Here is a 22,843-nt window from a genome sequence, read left to right on the forward strand (position 1 = left end):
CCAGGAGGGCACGACAGGGATCAGTCTTAAAATATACCAAACACAAAAAATAAAAATAAAACTGCTTCCTATCGAACAGCTGAGGGATGCGCCTGTGTTTTTATAGAGAGGCCATTGTTTTTTTTGTTGAGTCCCATGGGGTACTAAATGTGTTAAGTCCCATGTGAGACAATATGAGACAGCCCAGCATCTGCCACAGAAACTTGCTTCCTCCATTTCTCTTGGTCCTGTCACAGAGCAAAGCCACGGTTCAGCTCTGAGGAGTCAGTCAGACCCATCACACTGCGATAGTCCCTGTGAGAGCTTTGTCTTACGGCAGCAGCCTGCTCAGCACACCAATAATCATGAAGAAAATATGAATAGCATTAAAATACTATGTCGCAAACAGATTTCCTCATCATCCATCAACAAAAACATAACAATTCAACATTCAGAGCAAATAGATAATATTTTTGCTGAGCATGTTTTCTGCACAGTTTTTGCAAAGATTTGCTTTAATTTGAAAAGCTGCGAAAGTCGAAAATGTTTATTGGGATCAGCAGAGGATGTCGCATAAAGCTCAGAAACATGTTATAAATATAAGAATGTCAAAATTCTAGCTTTAGTAAGACTATATACTAGAGGTGGGAATCACCATACATCCCACGATACGATATTATCACAATACTTAATGCACGATTCGATATTATTGCAATTTTTTAAAAATATTTTGCGATATTCAGATTCTGTACATAAAGGTAAACTTTATCAATATTCATTTTATCTAATAACAAAGTCTCACTCTCAGTCTTTCTCTCATTTCAGTTTTATTGTTGACAAACTGAATGGTTTGTATTACAGTCTAGTCAACTTAACTGAACGCAACCATCTGGTACAATTATAGCTATTCTGAACTATGCAATTTGTGAAAACTATGCAGCCCCTTCAGCAACTGAAGAATTTGAAAGTAAATTAAAACAAAATATAATTTTACATTAAATAAAAGTTTTAAACTTAATTAAAATAAAACATGTCTTAAATTAAAATAAGTAAACTGCCATGTTTATTGCTGCCAAAATACATGTTAAACACATTTGGACAGTGAAGGAATGTCAGGATTCTTGCTCAGAAAAAGGAGCTGATCAACATGCTCTAAAGTCAGCATGTTCCAGTCCACAAAAACTTTTTTTGTAACAAAATATCGATTTCTGCTGTCCCTGTATCGATACATTATTAGCAAACAAAATATCACGATACTACACAGTATCGATTTTTTCCCCCCACCCCTACTATATACTGTTTAAGCAATGGCACCACATTGTACCTAAAAGTACACAAAAATTGAAACTGTTGTTTTACAGTAATATAATACTGAATATTTACAAATAAGTATTACCCGTGCATTAACATCCAAATCCTCACAGTGCAACACCCAAGCAAGACAAGGAAACTATGCAGGGTACCCGTACCATACAATTCAATGATCAACAGTTCATGTCACATTAAGATGAGATTAGAGGACCATTTCTCATCATTTTAACTCTTTGTTCTTTTCTAGCTATAATAGCTGATCAGCTCTTCATAATATCAATAAATAAAGCTAGCGTCAAGAAGAAACATTATGATAGCAACAACAAATAAAAAAAAGAGCTATAAACCAGCAAACACATCATCATTATCAACATGAAAATAAGAGTCTGGCATTATATAATTATTAATAATAATAAATAGAAAAAATCTATTCTTTCTATATTTTTAATAAAGGTTATAAAATTTTTAATTTATTATTTCTATTATCATGATAAAAACATTTCAAAATTATTTTAATTCTATACATTATTTTTTAAAAGTATTTTTAAAAAGCTGATAAAATTTAAAAAAAAAAATAGATTTTATTATGAAATAATATTAATTAGAATTCAGTTTAAATAGACTGGAATCTTGACTTCTGTCTCAAATTAGATCTTTCAATTACATCTATCACTCTTCAGTTAAGCAGGTTTACCTATGTTTAGGTTCTGAGGAAAGAAGAAAATGGACATGGAACCAGGTGTAACAGTGAGGTAGTGAAGGTGGGTGAGCTAAAATAGCTAGGGTCAGTTATCTAAAAGTAACAGACAGTGCACAAGAGAGGTGGGAAAAGAGTGGAGATGAGTGTCAGGAGGTATCTGTGAATGAAGGACAGCACTAAGAGTGAAAGGAGAGGTTTATAAGATGGTAATGAGACCTGCTGTCTGGTTTGGAGACAGTGGCACTGACAAAAAGGAGGTGAAGATGGAGGTGGCAGAATTGAAGCTAAGCTCATTTTCATAGGAAGTGACCCGAATGGAGAAGATTAGAAAGCAGTGTATCACAGAGACAGCTCAGGTCGAGCAGTATGGAGACAAAGTTAGAGAGGCACTCTGGTCTTCCACTCCTGTCCTCTTTTCATTACCATTTTTTCTCTCCCTGGGAAATACAGCGACGATACATTTAGCTCACAGACAGTTTCGGTGTTTGGTTGTTGAGCTGAAATTGAAAGCTTTGAAATTACCTGGCACTTCATATTTTAACACCAAAAAACACATCACAAGATGAGAAGGAGAAAAGATGAGCTGAATACGTTAGCAGCTGTGGGACATCTTTATTTTCTTATTACTGAGCAAATATATCTATGACTTCACTGGAAGCAATGACAAGCTGCAGCGCACGTTCACTTAGTCACACCCACATTCACCCACACACAAAATTAACTAATTTAAGAGTAACCTGTATTAACCTATCACATTTAATTACTTATTAACTAAAGGTGCCGGAATGCTATTCCAGATCATTCTGACCCAGTTTAACCCCAGCAAATGATGTTGAATATGGAGCTGCCAGGCAGGAGAAAAAGACAAAGACCACAGAGATGATTCATGCACTTAGTGAAGGAGGATATGCAGAGGGTTAGGTGACAGAAGAGGATACAAGGGATAGATCGGAGGCAGGTGATCCCATTTGGTGACTTCTAAAGCCACCGGCCGAAAGAAGATTATGACAAAGTAAATCTAATGTTTCAGATATTAGACCTGCTGTCTAAAGAGTAGCAGTTATAGTAATGTAGTCTAAGAGAAAATTACAGTAGCCCTGAGAGGCCAAACGGACTGCAACTTAAGAAAACGCTGCAAAAGCACACAAAACACAACGGAAATAGGAAAAACAGAAATAGGAAAAAACTGATTTCCAAAAGCACAAAGGAAGTGTTTCTGGGGAAACAATAACCCGATGGACCAGTTTCAGGAACCAAAATATGCTAGGTAAGGGTGTTTTAATCTCATGATTCATTTAATACTTATGACGGATTATTAGGCTAATAGTTAGGCTAGCACACTTACCTCTCATCTTTTCTTTCCTCATAAAACCGATAGATCCTCCACTTCTTTTAAGTGTCTCCCAGCGCAATTCTTAGCATATTTTAGTTACTGCAACTGGTCCATTGGGTTATTGTTTCCCCAGAAACACTTCCCTTGTGCTTTTGGAAATCAGTTTTTTTCCCATTTCCGCTTTTGTTTTTCCTATTTCCGTTGTGTTTTGTTTGCTTTTGCAGCGGTTTTCTTATTGTTGGTGTTTTCTTAAGTTCCAATCCGTTTGGCCTCTCGGGGCCACCGTAGGAAATTGACTAAAAGAATTAACATGAATTAGAAACCAAACTTTACTTGCCACTGAACGTATTCAAAATTGTTTATAAGTAAATAACTGAAATAAATTGGTTGGCTCTTTGCATTGAATTTAAAAATGTTAATGCAGAACAGACTAGGATTTACAGAGGGAAACGGTTCTTTGATGAGCAGAAGCAAACCTGAGGAATGGCTGATAAATTTCCACTATTATGTTATTTCATGCTTTTTATTGATTTTCATTTTTGTTTTTTTGTTTGTTTTGAGGATTAGAAATATGAACATTTGAAAGGTCTGTACTGTTTGTGCTGTAAATCTCCATGAACTGGACATCAGAGAAATGCACAGAAACGTCAGTGATATACAATTTATATATTGCTACAAATGTGTCTAATTGATGCTTGATACTGAGCTGTTTGTCAGCGTGCGTACAGGATTGTAGTGCCTGCCTGTGAAGATTCAGAGTTGCATAAACCTGGTTCAGATACTTGGAAGAAAATCAGATAACTGCTTTGAAAATCCAAACAGCAAGCTGATGCTTGTTTGTGCTGCCAACTCAGTTAATGTCCTGTGTCTGAGCGGGTTTTTTTCTTTCCCCATGTTATATTTGTAAATCTTGTCTTAATCAACCACAGTAGCACAGAGATGTCACAGAGTTTTTTTTACAGTACAGTTGGAGAGGATCAATCTTTAATCTTTCCTAGCTTGCGGGGGGTGGGGGTGGGGGGGGGTGTCATGACAGCAAATAGCAGTACTAGTTATTGGTAAAGATTCAGCACATTGTAATATTTATAAATCCCCATCCTCAAGTCCAATTATAGTGGTAAATTTCTCTCTCTCATAAACAGCACTGCAGCTTAAACAGAATGACAGGCTTGGCAGAGCAGAGCAATGTTTGTGCAGTGGACATCCAAACGCAAGATCATCAAAGGATTTATGTGGCGCATAGATCTGAGCATGCGACTTGGAACTAAGCTTTAAACCACAATAAACAGACTATAGGGAATGCAGAGATGAGTTGCAGCGAATGAGCAACAAAGGCGAGGATGGGCCAACAGTGCCATGATAACCTTTGAGCACCTGCACAGCCAGACACAGCAGGGTAAATGGCTTAACACGCATCCCAAAACACTAGGCTGCATTTCAGCCAGTGTTATTAGAGATCTGGTAAAAATTGATGGAAATATGAATGAAGTAATGTCAGATTCTGATCCATCATGCTATAAAGTATCAGATTGGCAATGGCTTCATTTTCCAACATAATAATGATCCCAAATACATCGCCAGTACATTAAAAGAATACTGTACATACCAGTACATTAAATAAAACTATCAGTCCTGGATTGGCCTTACCAGGGCCCTAACCCTAGAACACTAGCATGCCGATTTGTAACACTATCACTATTATCAGGTATATGTCACACAGATATAATATAACACAAACAAACTATTGTTTAAAGCTTGCCTAAGTGAGCCCTGGCATTGTAGAAGAATAAAGGTAGTCATACTCAATATCCGGTCTTTAAGTCTGACGTCATTAGCCATGTCTGGGCCCAAACTCCACTGCAGGTCCCTAAGTCAAACAAACACTGCGGCATCATTGAGAGCTAGAGAAACTGTCTAATTTCTTTCATCTGCAATAAAATGATCAGTGTGGCTGCTCTACCAGGTTTAACAATTAAGTTTAACATCCAGGCATCCGTGAAAACAGAATTTATGAAATTTAACGGAGTTAGAAGTTAGCTCACTAGTTTCCATCTAAAGATAATATATCATGTTCTGACTGAGAGATTTCTGAAAAAATTTAAACGTGCAGCTCTGCTATAACTTCCGACATAAATGAAAACAGGAAAGGAAACACCAGTGACGTTTCTAGGGTTACTGAAGTTGGACTAGCTGATATATAATGATGTGCCATGTGATCGCTAGCGACACAGCTATGTTAGCATAACATAAACGCAGAGAAGCTGGAGGACGAACGCTAACTTTTTTCCACTCGATAAAAGTTAACATGAGGGTTCCCGACGGTCGGGGACAAATGCCATTGCATGGCAGGATGCTGTAAATGGACCAAACTTCAGTCAGGAGAACAACTGCAATATAAGGTTAGTCATTAATATACTGCTGCATGGGCTGGGCTGTAGTTACATCGTAAGGTTTTAAAAACAGCTTTAAAATGAACAGTGGTAATAAAAACCGAGGGAGGCCGACAGTGATCACTGACTGTTTTTAGGGGGTGTTGAGATTAAATAGAACAAGATACAAAGCATTAAAACATGTTAAAAACACAACAGGCTTAATAAATGCAGAGTCGGTTGGGCCTGGAAGCAGGGTACATCACGTCATCACCTAAAGACCCTAAAGACCGAATTGAATTTCAAGCTTGTTAGAACTGTACAAACTCAGTTTGAAATACATATACTGTATTTCCATTTATATTTGTGCACGTTTCAATATATTGCATTGCATCTATTTCCAATTTTCCCAGCTAAGCAAAGAATTGAGGTGTGGTTCAAGACTTTTGCAAAGCAGTGCAAACTTTTACCACTGTTCATTCACACACACCTTTAGTTAAATTTAACAGAGATAAATGCTCTAACTCAAATTATTCCCTAAAATCTTCCACTTTGGGATTATTGGGTTTATTGAAAGAGGTAATAATTTCAGTTTTGTTACTTTATCTCTATTGCACTGGAGGGGAAGTAGAAACCAATATCCTCAAATTTTGGACACCACCCAAAATCTCTGCTAGTGTTTCTCTGTAATATGGCTCTCAACTGTTTTTCCCCTTGATTCTGCTTTTTGCAGATATACCACAAACCCTGATTCAATCATAACCTCTTTCTTTAGAAACTATCCTAAACACTACTTTATGTTATGAAGCCTGGGGAGACTTTAAAAACAGTCTCTCTCTGTCCCATGGGTTCTTGGGCTCAGCTTGCAAGAGCAACCCACTGTCAGAGTCGGAATCCCCTGAGAAATAACCTCCTCACTGGGACAGTTCACTCACGAGTGAAGCTGGCAGCTGAAGTGCACATGTAAAAGCTTTTATGCAGACACCACAACAAAAAGCACACTCCTGACTGACAGCATGTGGTGCAGGTGCTGTGGTTTACAACCTTTTAAGTTGCACAACCCTGCAGAAAACAATACGGTTTCCAAAGTACGACTCAAAACTACACTCATATAACTACACATCCAGGGCAACACACAGTCAGAAAGAGTACATTCATGTCAAAGTGACACACAGGCAGAGCTCCTCTCTGCTTCACTGAGCACTGAGCACCTGAGTCTCTGGCCTCTTGCCTGGATGCTCCGGTTAAGAGACGGATCTTCCAGGAAAAACTGCAGCAAAATCAGATTGCTTATCCCTCTGAGGGGGGGAGAAATGGGTTGGATCTACCTTTTATTACCTCTCTAACGCTGCCCACCTATGGACAACAACACACAAGACACTGTGAGCCTGTCATGTGGGCTTTCATCCAAAACTCAAACAGGAACTCAATGCTTTCCTACAGGCTTCCTTTCAACCGTGCACTAAAAATCCGATCAGCAACCAACAGGCTGTCGTTAATGCAGACCAACCGGGAGACATCACTGATAATCCGAGAAGATCAAAAGGACAGAGCAGAGATGCGGTTTGAAGGAGCGGCTTATGCTTAAACCATTTCCCCAGTCCTGACATTTGATATGACTGCTAGCCTGTATCTTCAGGTGTGTGTCACAAACGCTCAGCTGCCATCAACAAAAGCATTAAAGTGGAGGGCTGAAATATTACTGCTGAAATATCCGTGGAACAGGCAATGAGAGGATAAGCCAGAGGACGGCTGAAAGGCCTGCATGCTTTTCTCATCCTTTTTATGAGGTGTCTCACTCATTACTGTGGCGAGCATGAGTCACCATGAATAGCTGAAATCACTGTGGGAATAAGTGCTACATTATGTATTTGTCTATTAAGCATGTGTGGATGTGTTTTGTAAAGAGAAATTGCAATGATATGAAAGGAGGGAGGCTGCTGGTGTATATTGATTTTTTTGTAGCTCAATCAAAGCAGAAGAATGAAGCAGAAAAGTCATTAAGAATGAAATCATTCTGCATGCATCAATATGCATTTGTTTTTCCAAGGCAGCCAGCCACTGCTTACACCTGGAGGAAATATGTGTTGCACAGAAAATCAGTGTGATGGGTAAACTGGTTTTATTACTCAGCCAGTCATCAGTCAGTGGGACGCCATCATTTCATCTAGAGTGTAAATGAAGCCTGGATGAGTATCCTGTGGACAGTGAACATATCACCAGTCCTGCAGGTGCCAATTTCCCTTTAAAGAAAAAAGAAAAAAAACCCACAAAAATCACAAACCCACAGTGAGATGAAAGATTATTAAACTATTATTTTAACAATATGTGTATCCATATTAGCCAAAAATATGTTTGTCTTAAGTAGGCGTCACTCCAGGATGCACACATTTAATTTTTCATAGAAAGTGAACATTAATTTTACCTTCTTACCAAATCCAGAAGATACCTTTAATAAGATGCCATAAGAATAATAAAGCACACTGAAACTGATATAAAACCAAAACATAATTAGAAAATACAAATCTTTAATCATTCTAGTTTGCACTACTGTTTGTCTGTACTCCTCCTGCCGTCTCGTCTTTCTCCTCAGAGGGAGAGTAGACGTAAACCACAGTCGACATGTGACAGCGCTGTTAGAGGTTTGATAATTGACATGCGAACGTGTGAACATGCAAATGACATCAAGCTGCACAGAGGTAAACGCCAGGGTTAGTGACCTCCCTCAGAGGAAACCCTGCAGTCTGACAAATGTTCTTCCCTGCCTTTCTGTCACTAACTGTTACCTTTACTGTCTGCCTTTAACTCACTCAGAAATATCCTCATCCTCGTCTTTGCCTTTATTTCTCTTATTTCCCCAAAGGTGATATGCACTTAAACGAGCAGGCGTCCACATTTTCATTTCAGCAAACAGATTTACTGTCAATAACCATATAGCTACTTAATTCAGTCGGTTGTTTATGGAAGCTCATGGGAATAAGCACAACTCCAACATGTTAAATAATATTCATAGCTACATGCTCAGATTTGCTCTCATATCTGCTTTTCCAGTTAGCATGAATATATGAATTCTAATGTGGAAACAAAACCAGTTGTGGAAAACAGGCAGAGTCAGGATGAAGACAAGAAAAACAATGTCCATAAGATGTAGTGCACACTTTCCAGTCAGCTTATTCCTAAAATATTCTCAATCCATTACAAATAATCATTATTTATGAAATCTTCTGTGTATCATATTAAACCAGAGTTGACTATCATAAGAGAAGAAAAAAAACTCCTATTAGTTTAATGATATAAATGAACTGTATTCCAAATAAGAGGATGCTTTATGATTACATTAATTCTCTGTGTGCCAAAAAGACCACGTAAGAAAGGAAACTGTATTTATGCAACAGACGGATAATATGTTCGAGTGGAAACCATAATCGATGCTTTTCCTTTCCTTTGAGATACTTGAACAACTTTTTCAGATATGTAAAGTTGTTCAAGCTAAGGCTTAAAAATATATACTGTGAATGTTATATTGGAAATTACTTTTTAAATGATAAAGAGGCAAACTTTAATATAACTTCTTGATAAACCTTTTGGTGGAATGTTCCTGCTAGTCATATTTTTCAGTCACGAGTCTTCGCTTCATGATTACAAATCCTGAAGCTACTAACTTGCTTTTGTGAGGTGAAATTACTCCCCTTCAGCAGAAGAGGCTGGTGATAATAATAAGGATAATAATAATTAAATTCTAATTAAAGTTAATTTCGGTGTCTGAAGCAGGATTTTTTAGTGTTCCTGCCCTCGATGTCTCGATGTTAGGTAACGCAGAGAAGTTGTTCTTTGAGTTGTGTAGGAAACAGCGAGCACTCTGGGGGTGGGACACGAGGGGAGGGAGTCTTTTAATTATCACAGCTGAGCGCGCAGCACAAACAGCACCACTGCACAGTCACTATGAAGAATACAATGCTATCTTATAGTGAACCTCACTGCTGCTTCCACGGCTGTATATCCTTTATAGAAAGCATTTAGGTGGGAGCTTCAAATTCCTGGAACAGTTTTTTTGCATATTTGATTAAAAAAAGAACAAGACTGCAGTCACCATATTTTGCCTGTTTTGCATGTTTGTTGGCTTTCTTTTGCCAGATAGTTCATGCTGACATTGCAGAGATCCAACTGTGTTTGTTGTTTAAATAACTGTTCGAGCTGAAAGCCAAATAATATCTGGTTTCAGCTTCTCCAATCAAACAGACTTGCTACTCTTTGTTGCACCTGCCTCTGTTTTACACTAACAAATCTGTCTTGTTGCTTTGATTGTATTCATTTATTATGACAGTTGAAATAAATAAGTTAAATCAGGAAGCACAGCAGCGTACCTTTTAATACAATACAAACGGTCCAGGTTTTTGTCGGCAGCCTTATTAGAAATTCAATCCATGGAGGAACCATTACAGAGTTCAGGCACATTTAACTCACGTGAGTCTGCAAAAGCCTCAGGCACAGTGCCCCCTCTTACTATAAAATAGCTCTTCATATTTCAAAAAGATAATTTCTTTTAAATTATCTCTTATAGCGACAAGTGTTCGCCTCACAATTAATGTGACACCACAGGCAGGTATTTCTGCTAATTTAGCCTTTCTGGTCCAAGGAGCTGTGCAGTACAATAATTAAGCCAGAGTTTAACACCGGATTCTGCCACATCCACTAAAAGGAATTGAGTGGTACGGTCACCCCAAGACAACCTAACCGAGCCCTTGGTCGGATCTTCAGATTGATATTAAATGGTTTCCCTGTGGTGCCACGAGCCAGCATTAATAAACAGGTCAGACTCTAAGAGGTGTTGTGTTGCTGCTATGGATAAGTATAACATGAACCACATAAAGTTCACAGCGTGTCTATTGGAGTGGTAGATTTTATGTTAAAATGCTGAATGTAAACTTCACACCAAGCCACACACATCGAGTTATCCTGAGCCACTTCTTTACCCTCATGATGCTCGATATTAGACGTTATGTAACGCTCCCTGATGCTCCATCTGTTCACCTCAGCTACTACTCTGGAAAAAGAGATGAATTTACTCATGCATGCACCTTAAAAGTACTTACAGTGGCTTCCTGTTTGCAAAGACACAAAAGAACACATGCCCAAGGGAATGAAGATGAAGTGGAGGAGGAGGAGTCAAAAGTTTGAATTTGAACCCCCCCACTCCTGATCAGCTGTTCTCCCCTCAACACTCGGTCACGCTTCAGTTCAGGCATCAGCCTCACATCTCCAGAACAGATGTGATTTATCAGGGCATGTCTCTCCAGCAGCCCACCCACCTCTGTACCCTCCTAGATTAACCTCTGTCAGAGCCACAACTCTGGGGTTGATATTCACAACCAGTGAAATTCAGAGGATATGCAATAACTGAAGTTCAGTGAGAAAAAAAAAGCACTCTAATGATATGAAGGGAAACACGTAGAGCACAAATATTCAATAATTTGATAATGTCTAATGTCTGCAATCACTGGATTTAACTAATGCTGAGAAGCTTTTTTGGATCACCTGGGAATCTTGTTTGGAAACACTGATTTTGCCCTCTATGCTCTCATTCCTCTATAAAAAAAAATAATAAATAAAAAATTTGCTTCATTTAGAAAACGGGGTATGAGTATGGGTAAAAACATACTAGCTCTACCAGATATTCAGTGGAAGGAGTTTCTAATGTAGATAAAAGCTTGAAAATTAAATAGGAAATCTTGAGGAGGCTACAGAGAGCGATGCAAGTCATTTTCCTTCACTCTTTGGAACAAAGACCTCAAAGGTGCTGTGATGCTGTGAGTTAATCACCCATGTGCAGCAACCTTCATTAGTATCTCTGAGAGTTGATGAACAAAAGCTCAAGCAAAATGAACCCTCCACCCTCCACCCCTTTCCAAGTATCTGATTTATTTTTATGAGTCACGAAACTACGTAAACTGTTGAGTGATTCAAAAGTGGGACGTGAGAGATCAAAAACAAAAATGCTTCAAAAAATTAGTTAGTAAATCATTTTTTAGAATTATTTAGTCAATATTTTTGATTATAAATAATACAATTCATTTTTGATTAATACTTTGATTGGTACACTTTTCAGTGTAAACATAAAACTGTATTAAACTTTGGTTTACACTTTATAGCATTAATAATAAAAATAATAATAATAATACACTAATAAGCAACAGCGTTCAAACACCTGAGAATACTACAGACTAACAAATGTGATTTAAGCTGAATCCATGGAAACAAACTGCCTCAAAACCTCACAAACATCGTTGTCGAAGCAAGCCTGGAATGCTCAACGTTCTCAGTGTATTATGGCTCACAATTTGGCAGTGGAACTGAGGTAAGCTGAATAAGGAGGGATCTCAGGGCCAATCACAGCTCTTTTATGCAGCTAGCGAGCACAAGGAAAGAAAGCACAAATGCACAATTAATTCATTCACAATTTATGTCACATGTTCAAAACCAGTAGAGAATTTGGTCCCAGCTTTTCCAATTTAGACATAACTGTATACTAAAACCTCCTGACATTCACACATACAGATAGTATCAATAAGTGCAACAGTTACCTCACCTGGTGTGTACTAACTATAAACAAAATTTCTACAAAACAAAACCAAACAGTATTACAGATACATATATATCATGAACACTAATAATAAGGGTTTGATGAGTATATTTTTCTGCACAGTCCTCTGTTATATGGTGGCTACCTAAAGTCATACTCCATTAGATAAGTGCTGCATACTAACCACAGCTGGGCACTAAAGCAATAAAGATAATTGTCACTAAATAACTTTTTCCTCAATAGGAACCTGAAATACAAACAATATCATGTCTGTAGAACTTATTCTGTCCATTTTTGACAGACATGTCTTGTATTCAGGTTTACTTCCGCAATTCTCTGACATGCATTTAGACTTATCCTGCTGGAGTATAAAACATTCTCCATAACCACACTACCAAAAAGATGGAGCATGACTACAGAAAAAAGAGGTAGTTCAATTCCAGAGTATGCACCCACACACCAATAAAACACAGTGTTTACTGTGAGTCTAATACATTTCTGTTAATGCCATGATCCTCAAACTGGGACTCATCAGTAAAAAGTCTTTTTTTTCCCGGTCATCTGCTGGTGTTCCTTAGCCCATCACAACATTTAACCTTATTTCCTTCTTTTGTGGTTTAGAGGTTTTATCTGATCATCTCAGAAAACTAGGCATGCTTTACTTAATCCTTGTGCAGATATAAAGCTTTCTATATGTATTTAACAAATGCTTTACATGCAGTGAAGTTGCTCTTCTCTCTTTTCCAAAGCGTTATGTATCGATTTCATGATGGTGTAGTCATTTTTTATCTGACTAATCATGCTTTGGATGCAACTGATCCAGTTTTTGTAAAGTGCTTTATACTGCATGTTTCACTCTAGTCATGATTTGATGCGTCTCTTGGCTCAAAACAACACTTTATCTTCTGACACTTTCCCTTACATTCAATGTCACATTTCTCACTATCACAGTGCTACTTGATAAGAAATCTTTTGCAGAAAACTTGAGAGAAATAACAGATGAACAACAGCTATAGGCTGAATTAGTTATCTGGGTGTCTTCTGAGGTCATGCATTAGTGGAAAGAAAGCTTAAGGAAATGTGGCAGCTTCTATAAAAGAGCTCATGTGAGTGTCAATGGTGCTTAATTGCTTGAGTAGTGCAAATATAGATTTATTTATTTTATTTACATCAAGTCATAACAGAATCTCAATGTGACCTCAGATTCTACAGTTTTAATTCAACATCAAATTATTCTGTAGTTTCTTGCTAAGAAAGGACACATTTACTTTTAGAGCTTTGTTGTTTATACTTTAGTTGCAACCTTACAAGTCTTCATACTTGCCTTTCTTGAGTTGTTACTTTTTTTTTTTTTCTTTGCACATCGCTGCCACCAACTGCCAATTACTGGAAGAGAATAAAAGCTTTTTTGCTAATATTTGGGCATTTAAAAAACAGAAGCCTCCGGGTCAGCATCTCCCTTGGCAGCAATATTAGATAGCAGGCATTGCTACTGTAATAGATGAACTAAAGCTTTGCAGTGCAGTGCTAATTAGAGCATGTCATAGTTCTTATTAGCCTACAGACACATGACACACCATCATGTTTTTGACAAGCCAACATATTTTTATTACAGTGATAGATTCAATTAAGACCCCTGTTGAGTTCTAAATGGTGCCTGTCAGAAAGTTAAAAAAAAAAACAAAAAAAACAAACAAACTTGAATTTCTGATTTTTGTATCGATAGTTTTGAACAATGCTATAAGTGTAGAGGTGAAACAAACACAAAAATGTACTGTACATAATAGTTTTAGTTCAGGGTTCAAATCTTTCAAACTCTGGGAGCCAGCATAACTGTTTCAAGACAAGAAAGGAGATGGTTGTAAATATTGGTCCGAGTCTGCAGATGCTTATGTCAGAAAAATAAATCAGCACACTAGCAATATGTTAGATTATTGTTAAGACTTGAGCCGTTTTCAGATCTCATTTTCCAACCTGGTCCTCTGTGAGATGATACCGTCCCTTCTGCAAGCAACTAATCAGTGTTTAGACATGTACACCATACAGATTTATTTCCCCTGAGCACACCTGCATTACCTATGAGAGTATGATATGCGCAGTCCTATTTGCAGAAAAGATAAGTCATTACCATCCTATGTTCTCACACAAGTCTCTTGTGTAACAAGTTGAAGCCTGAGGTGTCATTTTGTTCAACTGAGTCATGAGGATGAAAACGGCACTCTAACGTTCGCCAGAGGCAGCTTCTCAAATGCATGCACATGCAGTCATGTCCGTCCCTTAATCCCATGTATTACAATAGCATGTCAGCAAAGCAACATGCAAGTAAATAACTGCGCATCCTTCATTGTGTAATTCTCTATTCAAACTGACTATGTCTATCACCTGTACATCCACACAAAACTGAAGAACAAAGCGTGGGCTGCGGTCTGTACTGACAAAGCCCGAGTGAAACGGTGTGTCTGAACTCTTCCCCACTCCACCGTGGGAGTGGGTGAGGAGCAGGGGTGATGCAAGCTCAGGCAGTGGCAAATTCTCATTTCCCTGCTTCAAAAAGCCAGCAGCTCTGTAGTGTTTCGTGCCCTGCCAGTCGAGGCTTTCCCTCTGCTCCACTGGTGAATACAACCTGACCCAGAATCCACTGCGGGGGAGCTGCAAGCGCAGACTGCAGGGATCGCCTTCTGTTCAGTCTCTGCTTTCATGTGGAAGTGAGAGTGGGCACTTGTCTATGGTAGTAGCTGGGTGGGTGTAGGGTTTCAATGTGATACTCGCTACAAGTATAATTAAAGCAGTAGAATAATTAGGTCTGCAAAAGTCTGTCATTCCCATTTTTACTTCTCTTTGACTATTTCAATCACAGATAGAGATGGGTGCCGGTATCCGGTGCCATTGGTGCTTTTTTTTTCCTGAGATGTCATACACTTTGGATTCTAGCCAATCATTTTACCTTTCCAAGGATAGTAGGCGGGCCCAGGTACGTACGTTCTTTTAGAATAGAGCTACAGATTAAAACTGCCCAAGGCGAAGCGTTCAAAAGTCTGTCTGTACTTCACAGCAAAAGATGCAAACTTAGCAGCCTGCAACAAGTGCTTTAAGGTGATACTGTGCAAAGGAGGTAACACCTCGAATCTGATGAAACACCTGGCGACGTATAGCGTTTTTTTAAATTAATGCATGTAAGGTGAACTAGCAAACACCGTCATAGTTACATGCGGCTGTCTTCTTGTTTGATGGCAGATACTCCCTTCACCCTGGCCAAAAAGGCTAAAATGACCAAAGAAAAAGTGGAAAACAGCTAAACATGAGAGGTTTTTGGACAAAGTTTGTGTTTTCTATTCTTTAAGCACCAGTTCGAGCACCGGTTTGAGCACCGGCACCATTTCAAAAGTACCGGTTTGGAACCGGTATCGGATAAAACCTAAACAATATCCATCCCTACTCACAGACCACTCTCCGTCCTTTCACTTGTCTTTCTTCCAGAGCTCTGTCCTACTCACTCACTATTCACCACTAAGTACAAACTGGACCCGTTACCAATCAGTAATATTTGAATAACACAACTATAATGAAGAAAAATGCTTCATTTGCACGTCTTAATGTTCCTGTTTATCAAGTCTGACTATTTTGCACAGCATGTGTTGTTCTTTAGGTGATTAACTCCGTCTCACTGCCAGCCCTCAGCGGTTTCACCAGACACAGAAAAATATGATGCTTTTGGTGATTCCCACTCTTATTGCAGAAAACACGCTGAGAACTGACACCTACAAAAAAAACAACAAAAAAAATAAATAACACATTTTTGACTAATAATTAATTGTCTTTATGAAATTGCTTGTAAGAAAGATCTTACAAGCAATTAGCCTCAATAAAAGGATTTAGTAATAATAATAATAATAATAATAATAATAATAATAATAATAATAATAAAATGCTAATTTACAACAACAACAACAATTATCTCAAAGAGTTTTATATTGTAAAGGCTCTATAATATTAAGAAGAAAATCCCAACAATAAGAAAATCTCCTATGAATGAGCACTTGGCAACAGTGGGAAGGAAGAAATTCCTAAATTTTGCATCATTTACCACTTTCACCATTTTTTGGAGTATGAAGTGATTTCTTGGCTGGAGTGCCAAGTTAGCGAGTAAGGAAAGTGAATCCAAAGCAATGTTTCACATAAAGCTGCATTATAAACTAAAAAAAAGTAGGGAAACTTGTGCTTGATATATTATTTCTTTGTTATAACAACGTTTCTTGGAAATATATTTTATACAGTTGGAAAGCCTGTTTATTTCCCCCTAAACTGCTCCAAATTTGTAAGGAAAATGCATTTGAAAAAATGATAAATAAAAATATTAGTTTTCATGCCCTTCCAGGAAATAGCTGGAAATAGCATAAAAGTTGTAAATTTTTGCATGTCAATAAGTATTTAATCCCCTATAACCTGCAAACAGATTGCCATCTCCTGACCTCAATTTGTTATGTGAATAAAGTTTGTCCCCAGAGTTAATTTTTTAATTTTTTTTCCATTAAGTTCTCTCACTCTTTAGTTTTGCCCACCACCATGGGCAAGACTAAAGAGCTGTCAAAGGACATCGGGGACAAGACTATAGACCAGCACCAGATGAGAACGAACTATAAGACAATCGGGAACAACTTTGGAGAGATCTGTTTTAGCAACAGAGTTATGTCATTTTATTGCCCCCCCCCCCCCCCCAAATAGTGTAATTTATTTCTGCTGTAAAGTTGGACATTTTAATATGGGGATCAGCCACAAGTGCAGTTTTATTTCTAAGATTAGAGAGATCTCATCTAATACATGCATGTAAAATATTCATACAAGCTTAAGCTGCTGATAAGAAAGTAGTTTATATACAGAAAATCTTTCCAAAAAACTTTTCATTTAGGTTACTTTTACATTTGCTAATATATTCCAATTCACTTGCACCTCTTCGTGCATCACTGTCTATGAACGTTGCTTTGGTGACTACAAAAACATTTGGAACGAAGGAGAGCTTCAACTCAGCCTTTGAGAGTTTTCATAACATCCCAGGGCCAATTAGGAAAGTTCTGCAGCAACAAAGCTGAGATGAAACCTTCTTCCATCATATGTATGCTTAGCATTACTAATGAGTGCCACTCTAAAAATGTTAGTGAAAAGCTCCAAAACACATGAACAGGATTCCACAGAACCCCCTACAGCTGATTTATGATGTGAGACTCAGAGATAACTGAACAACAAAAGTCTCCAAATGATTTTTTTTCTTTATATTAATATTTTAATGTTAATATTTTGACTGCAGTTTAAGAACAGCTGCATGCACAGAGGGAGCCTGCAATAACTGCACATGAAAACCATGAGACACAAAGCAATCAAAAAGATCCTTTTATAAATATGCAGGTGCATACTAAATGAGCATGGCACGAGTTTCTTGTGGGACTGTGTGTTTTAATGTGTGCTGGTAAACAGTGACAGTGACTCATTTGGCCCTGGGTGGCCCTGTCAGGCCTCTTTTCTTGCCACTGACTGAATGCTGCTGGTTCTGTAAACATAGACAAATGTATCCTACAGGAGTGCTGCCCTGCAGCTCCCCCATGCCTCAAACTAATGAATTTTTAAAGACAGCATCAATCAAACTGCAGGCCAGATCAATAGACCATAGAGTGGACTTCGTCAGCACTGCAGAGAGAGGTTTTTGGTATAAACATTGTTTCCACTGTCAAGCGACAAGCACCCTTTCACTTCAGCCAAGCTCCACAGTTACCAAGGCAGTCAACCAAGAGTATAGCAACAGGACTAAGGCTGCTCTGTCCAGTAATAGAATCTTATTAAAGAGCTTAAGTGCTTATGATGGCAGGGTGTCTTCTACACAGTACTGTTTGTCTGGCAACATGGTTAATTAGGACATCTGATATCCACTCAGTCAGACCTTCACCACAGTAGCTATTGACCATCATCCATTTCATTTAATTAGAATTACAGCTGAGCCTGGGCCTGTCCAGCAGTGTCATTAACCAGCAGCGTACCAGCAGCGATTTACCAAGAAATCAATACACATTTATTTGGATGATTTGTGCATTTGGTACAAACTGAGCTATCATACACAGAAACATTGCCAGTTTTTTTTATTTTCTTTTAAGTCATAGATGGCAAACTGTACTTGTGGCTACAGATGCAATCAATGGGTGGAAAAATATGAGACAAAGATATAAAACTTGTGGAAAAGGCATGTAAACCTTCAGTGATAAATGTGAAGGTAAAATTAGGATTAAGCGTTTTCAGTGGAATGTCAGTGACGTGTGAGTGGGTGCCCTGCTTTTAAGTAGATAACACCGATCTACTTAAAAAAAATGTCCAATCTTCACAACACATATCTAATGATGTGAATCGTGGCATGTCCCTTCAGAAAGTGGCTTATTTTTGTTAGGCTGGAAAAGGTTATAAAACCATAACAAAAGAGTCTCGACCAATTTGCAATCAGACTGTGTACAAATGAAAGAAGTTAAAGTCCTTTGTTAACCTCCACAGAAGTGGTCGGCGAACAAATATGACTTCAAGAGCAGGGCTTGCAGCAGTCTGGGAGATCACAAAGGAACCCAGGACAGCTTCAAAGCAACTAAAAGCCTCACTAACATAGTATAATTCCAGGAGACTGCTATCCATCCTCAGATTTCTAAAGATTTCCCTTTTAAGAGCCAGATTGTTTGAGCAATATTTTCTTTTAAATTGAGGCTAAAACACAACATTTTAGGTTTAAATGAGAAGCAGTGAAAGGAAAACACTGCAGTCTAGTAGCGTTTTCCTTCTTTGAAACCATTCCGTAAGTGGCTTTGTTATGATTTGTTTATGTGCTGATGCATCTGAGCCAGCACTACCTGCCATCACTCAATTTTGAATTAAACCAGCAAATTATAAGGAAAAATGAACAACTTAATTCTCAAACCAGTAACACAAATCACACAAGCTATTCCACTAAAAAATGGTTACAGCAGAAAAAAGTTGATGTTTTGGAAAGGTTACAAATGCTGTAAGAAAGTCTGAAACAAGCAGCTCAAATCCCTCCTATCTGATGTGCAGGAATAATAGACAGTTACAGGAAATGCTGAGCAGCAATTTTGGTATAACAACTCAGTTCTACCATATAGTGAATGCAGAGGTTCACATACAGACTTATAATACTGTATCATGCATCTCCTTAAGAAATTAAAAGTCTCCAAAGTTGTCCCCCCCTCCCCCATTTCTTAAACTGGGTTCTATTTTTCAGGATGTGTTAAAATCGGACTAATTTTTTGGTCTATATTAGTGTCGACAGACCGAAACTTCTGGACGGTCCACAAACTTCGCCATATTAAAAAAAAAAAAAAACATTTACAGAGATTTAAAAGAACACTTAAAGATTAAACTAAAGATAAAATTAAGGCAAGTCATAACTTTCAGTAAATCTGAATAACAATAAATCCCAGTTACATATTTTACTTATTAAAGCATATGATGTCCACAAATGTCAGCAGTTCCTATATCCAACCTACTTTCATGAATACTAAACAGATGGTAATGCTATTAAGTTGGTAAAGAAATCTCACGCAGGCCAAGCTGCCAACTTTTAAATGTTGACTGGCAATACAAGTGATTTTGAATTTTCCAATATTTTTTTCATCTTCTTACTCCTTATATTTCACAAAGCTTTAATGTATTCATACTGGATAATTATGGTTATTACTAGTCTAGTCTAAGCAATCTAGTTTAGAAGCATAGTACCAATTTTGGGTTAACTCTGCATTATGTTAATTTATCCATCTGTGCAGGTCCATCCAGTCTAACTTCCTATATGAATAGTAAAGTAGTGGATCTATCAATTTAAAGTCTTGGCTTTCTCATCTTCTCACTCTCCCTTCGGGTTTTTGGAAGCAAGAAATTGCTTAAAGATTAAGGACAGAATCTAAGCAGGAAGCAATTTCTCAGCTCTCTGGTGCAGTGATAAGAAATCGAGACGGGAGTAATCCCTTATATCAAATTTGATTCAATTTAATACAATTAGATGTAAATGTTGGGAGGAATACAAAAGAGGCAATATCATCAAAAAAGATAAATGGACAGAGACGTGCAGTTAGAAAATGAAGTGAAATGAGAAAGAAGTTACTTTTCAGTCATAGTGTCTATTAAAAAGCAAGTAAACTGCTGAGGAATTGGAAATATGCAAAATGTACACAGAGCTCACAGAAATAACTGGCTAATTGGGGAACACAGTAGACAGATGTCTTAATAAAAACACACAGTTCTGCCTGCAAGCTGGAAATCCCATGTGAAGTCAGGAGGAACAAAGGAGAGGGTCAAAGCACGTGGACGGTTCAAAAAGCTGGAGGCTCTATACGACGCTGAACAAAGAACAATTTCCAGGACATTCCTGTCCTACAATTTCCCTGCCTTTAATAAAAAACATATTTGAGATATTCCAAGTCTGCAGTGACTTGATCTCGACTGATTTCAAAATTACATTTCAGCTTTTTGCCTCTGGCTCACAGAAACTGCATTCCCCATGATAATGCTTATCAAGAAAAAAGAAACTCACAAAGACCACAGTCGGGTGAAGATCTAAAGAAACCTCCTCTGATAAATGACTTACGCTGTATGTAAGCTTTACAAATGTGAAGTGAATTTTCTGCTGGTTACGTCGAATTACAGCAGGCTTCGCCTCAGATAAGTGAACAGAGCGTGAAAACTGAATGTCTGCAGAGGCAGGAATGCATTAACCATCTGAAATGAGTAGTTCTACTACTGTAAAGTGGATTTAAACACAGCACCAGAGTTTCTTTATGCATCTTTTAAAACTAATACACAGTGTGCATTTAAAGGAGACACGTGACTGATGACATCATCATTAAATTCTCCTCGAAAAGGATTTTTGGGACAATTTTGATAACTAAAATGTAACATTAATTCAATATACATGTTTCATGTAGTGCTATCCATCTATTATAATGCTGATTGTGTGGTGACACAGGCCCATGTTAATTAGTGGACTTTCCTTTTCTTTCCTCTTTTATTTCTTCATGCAAAGTCTTTCAAGTTGTGTTTTTATGTTTGAAATGGGTAAATGCAGAGAACAATTAGATAACTAAACTAAACATTTTTCTAAAAATATAATATAAAATAAAATACTAATGCCAATCACTAATCATTTTGGTGCTCAGACAAAGCATGGGGTCAATTTAAGTCTGGTGGGTCACCGGTTTGTAATACACGAGCAGAAAACTTGCAGAGTGCACAAAATCAGAACCTCCACTAAACACAAAATAATCATAATTAATACACCTGTGCTTTCCTTCTGTGAGACGATAAATTGTCTATTATTGTATTCTCTCACATTAAATGTGACTCAGTGCCTTTAATATTATTGCACAAATATACAAAAAAAACTGAATTCTCCTTTTTAAAGTAGATTTTAGCTCAGCCTAAAGAGAAGCAAAGAGACAGCAGCGCAATAAAGAAAATAGCTGGTTTCACTCTAAAATGATCATCTACACACATATCACACTGACATCAAACTATTAAGTTAGATGTCATTTATGATGGTAACAAGCATTTACAATTTACTTTATTAGGTGCACCTGTTTAACTAGTAGGAAAGATGAGAAAGCAGAAAAGCCATGATCACTGGTGTCAGACGGACTGGTTTGAGCATTTTAGAAACTATTGATCTGCTGGGATTTTGCTGCACAAACATCTCTGGCGTTTACAGATAATGGTCAAAAAAATCCACTGAATGCACAATAAAAACCCTGAAGATGGGTTACGCAAGCAGAAGCCCATGTGAGGTGTCACTTTTATCAGCTAAGCATTGTTTAAATGCCACAATTAACCCGAGTATTGTTCCTGACCATGTCCACCACTTTGATAACTGGACTGCTTCTTATATAGCACTTTTCTACTCTCCCGGAATACTCAAAGCCACAGTGACCCATTCACACAAGCACTGTCTTCCAAGTTTCTTAGTTTTTCCCAACTAGCATTCATACACATTGGACACGTCAGAGAGCAATTTGGGGTTAGTATCTTGTCCAAGGATACTTGGCATGCAGACTGGAGGAGCCAGGGATCGAACCAATAACCTTCCAATCAGTAGATGACCTGCTCTGCCTCCTGAGCTACATCTTCTGATAGCGTCTTCCAACAGGATAAAACATCATGTCACAAGGCTCAAATCATCTCAAACCGGTTTCCTGGACATGACAGTGAGTTCACTGCACGCAACTGTACACAGTCACCAGATCGCAATCCAGTAGAGCACCTTTTTGATGTGGGGGAATGGAATTTACATCATGGATATGCAGCCAAGAAATATGCAGCAACTATGTGATGCTATCATGTCAATATGGACCAAAATGTCTGAAGAATTGTCGCGTCAGCTTGTTGGCCGTTTAAAAAAATACAAAATAAAACAACTATCATTTACACAGTGCAGAAGACAGAGTTAAGAGTTAAATAGTGCCAAGGTGCATTACAACAGATTTTTTTGCATTATGCATTAGATATGTAAACAGTTTTCTACTATAAGTGCCACCTCTCACACT

General features: G+C 37.9%; 1 long non-coding RNA gene across 1 annotated transcript in view; it reads right to left on the minus strand.

Annotated features, from left to right (window-relative positions):
* Nucleotides 1-1,918: 1,918 nt before the first annotated feature.
* The window catches only part of LOC146519669 (uncharacterized), a 28,430-nt gene continuing 7,505 nt past the window's right edge, over nucleotides 1,919-22,843 (minus strand). The window contains exon 3 of the long non-coding RNA XR_014873629.1: nucleotides 1,919-7,935. This is a non-coding gene — a long non-coding RNA (uncharacterized LOC146519669). The remainder of the gene's footprint in view (nucleotides 7,936-22,843) is intronic.

This window comes from Neolamprologus multifasciatus, chromosome 4, assembly GCF_963576455.1.
Source record: "Neolamprologus multifasciatus chromosome 4, fNeoMul1.2, whole genome shotgun sequence".
Classification (NCBI taxonomy): domain Eukaryota; kingdom Metazoa; phylum Chordata; class Actinopteri; order Cichliformes; family Cichlidae; genus Neolamprologus; species Neolamprologus multifasciatus.